General features: G+C 43.2%; 1 non-coding gene across 1 annotated transcript; it reads left to right on the forward strand.

Moving 5' to 3' along the window:
• The first annotated feature begins 4,327 nt into the window (after positions 1-4,327).
• Positions 4,328-4,400, forward strand: TRNAE-UUC (transfer RNA glutamic acid (anticodon UUC)). Its single transcript has one exon. It is a non-coding gene; the product is annotated as a tRNA-Glu (tRNA).
• The last annotated feature ends 3,859 nt before the right edge of the window (positions 4,401-8,259 follow it).

Genomic DNA, 8,259 nt, shown 5'->3' on the forward strand with positions numbered 1-8,259 from the left:
AGTAAGTCAGAAAGAGAAAAACAAATATCGTATATTAACACATATATGTGGAATCTAGAAAAATGGTACAGATGAACCAGTTTGCAGGGCAGAAATAGACACAGATGTAGAGAACAAATGTATGGACACCAAGGGGGGAAAGTGGGGAGTGGTGGTGGGATGAACTGGGAGATTGGGATTGACATGTATACACTAATATGTATAAAATAGAGAACTAATAAGAACCTGCTGTATAAAAAATAAATAAAAGAAAATTAAAAAAAAAAAGAAAATTCCAACCCTCTAATTACATGGTTACTTGGCAGTGAGTCCCCACCCTTAGGTGCTTCCAAAAATCACCTTCATTATCATAAGCCCAGTTGAGGTGGAAAGGGGCTAGTTATGAAAAACAAGACACCCATTTCACCTTTAAGGCTCTGAAGCATTTTTTAAAGGAACTGAGCATGAGACCAAATATTATAACAAAAGATGCTCCTATTGCTTTTATCTCAGGAAATTCTAAAGATTTGGGGAGCTGTGAGCCAGAACTGTGGATGAAGAGCCAATATTGATATATATGAGAAATCTATTTTTATAGATCAGAACATTGCACCAACATTACCCCGATTTCCAACATACTTTCTATAAATTCAATGACGAGCAAAACAACCTCAGTAACAAAACGTCCTGGCCAAAGCAGCAACGTAATGTGCCCTCTTATTTCTCTTCTCATAGGACTAGAAGAGGCTCTAGATTGCCCTTCAAAAGCTTTCCCTGATAACTATTCCATAACCTTTGGTGAACTTTCTTGCTTCTCAAGGAAATAGGGGGGAAATGTGATCAAAGTTGGAGATGATGCTAACATTGGTAGGAGGCAACTGGGAAGAGCAGCTCTTAAAGGTAACGGTGGAAGTTTCTCAGAAATGATTGTGTGATCGAATAGCTTCCCTTCCGAGGAAAAAGCATGTCAAATCAGGAGACTTGAAGTTCTAGAAAAGGGTCTTTGGGATTGTCATCTTCTACCTTCCTCGGGGAAACAAATGAGGAAGCGGGGTTCCTGAGAGGGGACAGAACTTGCCCAAGGACACACAAGGCGTTCACTTCAGTGCGAAGACTAAAGTCCTGGGCACTTGCCCCAGAACCTGAGGATCCCGGATGGCTTTGCTTGCAGCGGGGATGGCAAACACATGGCCCTCATATAGGTTTTCTGGCCCCATAATGGGGTTTTGTTTTGCTCTATTTTGGTGGTGCTCATTGTGTTAGCTGCCTTCACTTAAAAAGGGCAAGACTCCACATGAGAATCTGGATTTCTGTCTCTTAGTTTTTTCCTCTCTTGGGGACTCAGTATCCCTGTCTGTAAAATGGGGACACTGATATGGTGGTTGTTATCCATCTGCCCCTCCCCTACCCCCATATCTTCCCCTCACCCTTCTCTCCCTGCTCTGTGCTCCCTCCTGGGGGCTGACCTGCATGGACTAGGTTCCCTTGCCTTCTGCTTCCTGGGATGGGAGCCCAGCATGGTAGCACGTGGAGGTGTTCTCGTTCCCCAGCCTGGAAGCTCTCTGAACCCCCTCCTTTTTGGATTTTTATGGAGGCTTTATTACATAGGCATGGTTGATTAACTCATTGGCTATTGGCGATTGATTCAACCTCAGTCAACTGGCCAGTGGAAATCACTGGTGAGAGACTGGAGGGCAGTAGGAGGGAAGAACCAGCATATTCTATTTCCCCAGCTCCTGTTGGGTGGCCCCTCTCCCATGGTCCCTCACCAGGGAGCCCTACACCCCTTCACTTGGCTGAGGGTGGTACCAGCTCCCCACCCATTGCTGGCCCCAGGAATTTAAATATCCCTTGCTGGTTCCTTTAACCCTGTTAGCACCTGTGAAAATAGACCCCTTTATTAGATCCCCAGAACTTATCAGTACTGTATTATGTACTTGAAATTTGCTAAGAGAGTAGATATTACATGTTCTCACCACAAAAAAGAAATGGTTATTGTGTGACATGATGGAGGTGTTAGGTAAGGCCATTGTGGTGGTAATCTTATTGCAACATATAAATGTCTCAAATCAACGCTTTGTACACCTTAAACATATTCAATGTTACATGTCAATTACATCTCAATAAAGCTGGGAAAAAAGAAAACCATGGCAATACATCTACAAAAAAAGAGAGACCCTTTATTAAACTCTCCTCAATTAAACCCTTTGAATGTACCACCTATTTCCCACTGGGACCCTGACAGATGCCATAATATCCCAGAGAGATCATGACACATGGGCTGGCACTTGGCACATGCTCAATCCACTTGCTGTTATTGTCATATTATCACACTCCTGTTATTTTCATTACTGTCATCTCGGTGTAATTAGAATTATAAACTCTGCTAGTTGGAAAGAACCATAGAAATAATTTCCTCTGCAGAGCCAGGAGAATAGTACCTGGCCTGTTTGTTGAGTGAATCAATGACTTTTTTCAACTGGGGATAGCTCTCCTTTCATACCTCCTGTCATGGGGAGCTCACTAGTGGAAAAGGTAGCTTCTTATTTCATTGGATGGCTTTGTTAATTTTACCAGGAAGATGAGCAAACACGGGGCAGGTTATCTAGTGTTTTGCTGCCATTGGCTGGGTGGTTGGAGGTGGGGACACAGGAATCATGGGGACACAGAGCTGAGAACACAGACACTGTAGACCAAAGACAAATTCTCACCCAAATCCTCAACCCTCCCAGGCGCCTCGCACGGCCCAGGAGGAAAAAGTCAGCCCCCAATTCAGTATCAGCTAGACCCTCCAGAGTCCCCAAGATGGAAAAGCATCCAGAGTTTTCCCAATGCCCCCATTTCCCCTGATTTCCCACATAACTTCATAGGAGACACTCTGATGAGCAAAACAACTTCTGTCACAAAATGATCTGCCCAAACCAGCAATGGAGGGGGTGAAAGCTGAGTCAGGAAGGATGCGCTATTACTTTTATTCTCAGGGGACTAGAAGATACCGGAAGAGACTCTATACTGTCCTTAAAGATTCTTACTGACACCTTTGCTGTGCCTGTCATGAGATCTACACTGCAGATGGCAGATCCAGAGGGGAAAATGAGTAAATAAACACACGCATAAAATCAGACAACATCGCTGCCTCGGCTGCCAGCCCCTGTGGCCCCAGGTGCGCTCAGGGTAGAGCGCATCACCTTGCCTTTGGACTGCAATCAATGGAGCAGGCAGGAAATGAGAGGAAATTAATTTAACCCCCTCTCCTCTTTTCCTCCCCTGCCGTCCCTCCTGTTTTTACACAAGGGCCTTTTAAAATGTTGGTTCCTCTCTGATTAGAGCGCCATAGAGGTTCGAAACAGCCTCTTCTGGGCTAAACCCCCTCTGCCCTTAACCAGAATGATTGGCTGGTTGCCTTGGTAATTGTCCTCATTCGCTGTGTAGAAGCCACAATTATGAAGGTTTTTCTGGGTACTGATCCTCTTAGAGCCTTTTTCTTATAAGTTCACAACAAGATGGGACAAAGGAGACCTAATAGATTTTATTGCTCTGGCCCCTTGGAGTACTCAGCGCCCATGACCTGCGGGCATGAGCTGTGAGTGCCATTTAAATTGGTTGGCTTTGCCTGGAGATAAAGCTTTACATTCAGGAGAGTGGCTGAGGTTCTATTAGCTGGAGAGCCAGGGCCAGAGAATGAACTCACAGACCCGGTTGGTCTACCTCCGCTCGTAATGGAAAACCCAGATGGGCATCGGAGGCTGAGGGCTGGAGCACTTAACCTTTCACTGATAATCGAAGAAAATGGACATGTAACCGCTCTCTCGAAACTCAGGCATGATTCAGGTTCAAGGCAGGAGAGCTCTGTGGGTTGTTGAAGAACCCAAGCTGGAAATGTTCTGGGCAGAGGCTGCTTTCTACACTTTAAAGAGAAACAGGACTCCATTAGCTGTGGTAATTGGAAGGCAGAAAAAGGGGGAAAGATGATGATTATGATGATGTTGATAATCACGACCACTATAATCATATAATTTAGCCATAAAGGGTACAAGATGCTCACATTCATTACCTTTGCTGGTCCTCATAACAGCCTGGGGGTTGTATGTTCCTTATTGGAGATGGGGAAACGGAGGCACAGGAAGGTTAAAGCAACTTGTCAAGTTGGAAGGTGTGTTGGAAGAGGTGGTATCAAACACAAAGAAATCTGACTGCTAGAATCTTTCAACCACATAGAACCTCCTGTCACCAAAGGAAAATCAATTCTAAGTTTTAGTGGAAGTAAAGTTTTGAATGGAAGTTGGTAGACCCTCTACCTAGGTGTTCTAGGGGCTAATGCACCTTCATTAGAAAGGCTCTGGGGAATTCCCTGGTGGTCCAGTGGTTAGGACTCTGCACTTTCAATGCGGAGGGCCTGGGTTCAATCCCTGGTTGGGGAACTAAGATCCCACAAGTGTGACAAAAAAAAAAAAAAAAAAGAAAGTGTAGAAAGGCTTTGAACTTTGACGAGTCCCCATTGGAACCGAATACTCTCGGAAAGGGGTCAAGTCCATGGCTATTTCATCCAGAGAGTCAGCTCGTTTGCTTGGTAGTAGCTGTGTTGAGAAGGATTCTGAGTTTGTGCCTGGATTTACTATTAAAGATGCCATCTTGATTGGTAATGTTTACCTCGAAAGAGGGATCGGGAATCATGTGTTTGCCTCCTCTGCAGGCTCATCTGCTGATGCCCTACAGGAGATTAGCTCACTAGATAGTTCTTCAGGTGTAACAATTATCTGAAAACCCAGAATTGTAATTTGGTGGTTCCAGATTCATTCCATAATTTGCAAAAAATCTTTCTATCTGGAAATAATTTCAAACTTATTGAAAAGTTTCAAGAATAAGAATAGCATGAATACCTATAGTCCTTTACCTGGAGTCACTTGTTAATATTTTACTCTGCTTTTTCCTTTTCTCTCATGTGTATAATTTTTCTGAAACATTTGAGAATAAATTGCATATATCATGGTCTTTTACCCCTGAACATTTCAGTGTATATTTCCGAAGAATATAGATAGCCTCATGTAACCACACTAGTTGTCAACTTCAGAGAATTTAGCATTGATGCAATACTTTCATCTCATCTTCATCTGTAACCCAGCTTTGTCAATGGACCCGAGAATGTCCTTCTTAGCATCAGCTATTACATTTAGCTGTCACGTCTCTTTAGCTTCCTGCCATGATGCTGACATGTTTGACATTCTCAGAATTTTGAAGTGTCCTGGCAGAGAGGTTTAAAATATCCATTTAAGTGTTCAATATTTATTTTTTCGAAGTTTAAAACAGCGAAGGAAAGTCAATCTTCTCCTTTTTTAATCTTTATTGGAGTATAATTGCTTTACAATGTTGTGTTAGTTTCTGCTGTATAACAAAGTGAATCAGCTATACGTATACATATATCCCCATATCCCCTCCCTTTTCAGCCTCCCTCCCACCCTCCCTATCCCAACCCTCTAGGTCGTCTAAGTGTTCAATATGGTTTTTTTTTTTTTTTTTTTTTTGCTGTATGCGGGCCTCTCACTGTTGTGGCCTCTCCCGTTGCGGAGCACAGGCTCCGGACACGCAGGCTCAGTGGCCATGGCTCACGGGCCCAGCCGCTCTGCGGCATGTGGGATCCTCCCGGACTGGGGCACGAACCTGCGTCCCCTGCATCGGCAGGCAGACTCTCAACCACTGCGCCACCAGGGAAGCCCTCAGGGAAGCCCTCAGTGTTCAATATGTTTGAGAACCAAATGTGTGCACTCTGCGAGGCGTTGGGCCTTACAAAGATGAATTTGACAATTCTTGCTGAAGTGAGATAATAATCAGAACAATAAAGCTAACGTTTACTGAGTACTTGTGATGTGCCCAGCACTTTACGTGCATTATCTCATTTAAACCTACAATCATCCCATGAGGTGTGGGCAGTATGACTGTTCTCCTTTATAGATGGGGAAAGGGAGGCTCAGAAATGTTAACGAGCTTGCCCAGCACCATGCAGGTGGTAAAAAGAGTTAAAATTTCATCTCAGGCAGCCTGACTCTAGAAACCACACTTTTTTGTTTTTCAGTTTATGTTATTGAGCAGAGTTGATTTACAATGTTGTGTTAATTTCTACTATACAGCAAAGTGATTCAGTTGTACACATATACATTTTTTTCATATTCTTTTTCATGAAGGTTTATCACAGGATATTGAATATAGTTCCCTGTGCTGTACAGTAGGACCTTGCTGTTTATCCATCCTATATATGCCAGTCTGCATCTGCTAACCCCAAACTCCCAATCCATGCCTCCTCCACTCCCCTCCCCTCGGCAACCAGAAGTCTGTTCTCTATGTCTGTGAGTCTGTTAGAAACCATACTTTCAACCACTGTATTATTCTGTCTTTGAAACATAAATTCAACAGCATGGTAGAGATTGGATAAATAGCATATAAATTATTCATTCATTGATTCATTTGATTAACTCATTGACTCATCATTCATTCATTGTTTCATTCACTGGTTAATTCATTAATTAGTTCACTCAACCATTCATTGATTAATCCATTTATCCATCCATCCATCCATCCATCCATCCATCTATTCATCCTTCCATTCATGCCTCCTGTGGTTAAGGCACTGTGCTAGGTTCTAGGGATACAGCAGTGAAACAGAGCAGATATAGTCTCTGTTCTCATGAAACTTACTGTCCAAAAGGGGAAGACAGATAATAAAGAAAGCATAATTAGTGATACGAGAGTAAAAGTATAAGAAGTAGGAAAATCTAACCTCATCCAGAAAGTCAGAGAAGGCTCCCCTGACAAAGTAGCATTTAAACTAAGTTCCCAAAAGCTGTGTGGAAGTTAGCTCAAAAGAGGGAGGGGTTGCTTCTGTGTAGGAAAAAGAAGAGAGAGCTTCATGGAGGAGGTTGCACGCAAACTGGGTTTTAAAATGTGGGTGGGATGTGAAGATTCAGAGGCAGGTGAAGTATTTCCCAGGTGAGAGTAACAGCGGAAACAACGGTGGGAACGCATTAAGGGAAGTCCCAACCATTTAGTCTGTTCTCCTAGCTGCAGAGATTCATCAGTGGTCATCCCTGCCTCTGGGACTGTTAATTGGGAAGCCATGTAATAATCTTAATGCAAATGAAATACATTGGGCCTCTAGATCTCTTGTTTTCCTGACTTGGTACTCCAAATGGGTACCACTTTGGATACAGAGCCTACTCAGCACTACATGCATCTCTTGAATCCAGGGACAATTGCGCCTGAAAGCTTATTCCAGAGAAATGTTTTATCTACCACATAGCAGCTGCTATTCTAGGTGCTGAGGTTACGGTATTGAAGAAAGCAGAAAATAATCCATGCTGTTGTCAAGTTTTCATTCTGCAATTTTAGTTTGTAATTTTAATCCCAAACTTCTTTATAATTTACAGTTAAAGGGCATTTTGGAGTTTGAAGATCCCTGTGGTTTGAGTGCAACCAGATAAAGTGGGAAACTTAGCACCCGACAAGCAGGTGACCTACAGTCAAATCTGGAGCAGGTCAGCCCCTCCTCTGAGCCTCAGTTTCCTCATTTGTCAAATGAGTGGGCTTGGTCAGACCTTTAAGACCTTCCCAGCCTTGAAATTCTTGGATTCTACAAACCAGAGGAGCAGACGCACCCTGGGAACCGCAGGCGTCTGTGTCTGGGCGAACCTGGACATTTACTGCTTTTGTTCCCTGTTTTGACAAGGGGCTCCGGGGGCTCTTCCTGACAGTTCACCCCTCTTGGCTAATCAGAATTCTCTTTCTGTCTGCCTTGGTTTTCTGCACTTCAACTTGCATCATAAATTATTCTTTCTCTAAATGGCAGGCGTAGGTAAGTTACCAAAAGGTCACTCAGAACCCCAATCAATCCCAGCTGCTTTAATTACTTTAGTGCTGTTTGGACTTGTGTGTGTGTGTGTGTGTGTGTGTGTGTGTGTGTGTGTGTGTGTGTTGTAGCAGCAACTCACAGGAGAGGATCAAGAACCATTTTTCTCAAAGGTGATGGAATTTCCTTAAGGAAAGTTAATTGTGTTGGCTTCTGTGTATGGTAGGAAAACCCCCATCCAAAGAGACATTCATATATATTATATGAATAACAAAAGAGAACATAGTTGCTGAAGAATCACTTGTCTTTGACAAGCTGATGGCAAATTCTGGAGACTAAATAAAAGCTGAAACAAATGTGAAACTAAGATTAAAACCAGATGAAAATAATCCATTTAGTAAAATAGTCACCCCCCCACCCCCCCAATCCCATAACTTTGTTTC

This window comes from Mesoplodon densirostris, chromosome 15, assembly GCF_025265405.1.
Source record: "Mesoplodon densirostris isolate mMesDen1 chromosome 15, mMesDen1 primary haplotype, whole genome shotgun sequence".
NCBI lineage: Eukaryota > Metazoa > Chordata > Mammalia > Artiodactyla > Ziphiidae > Mesoplodon > Mesoplodon densirostris.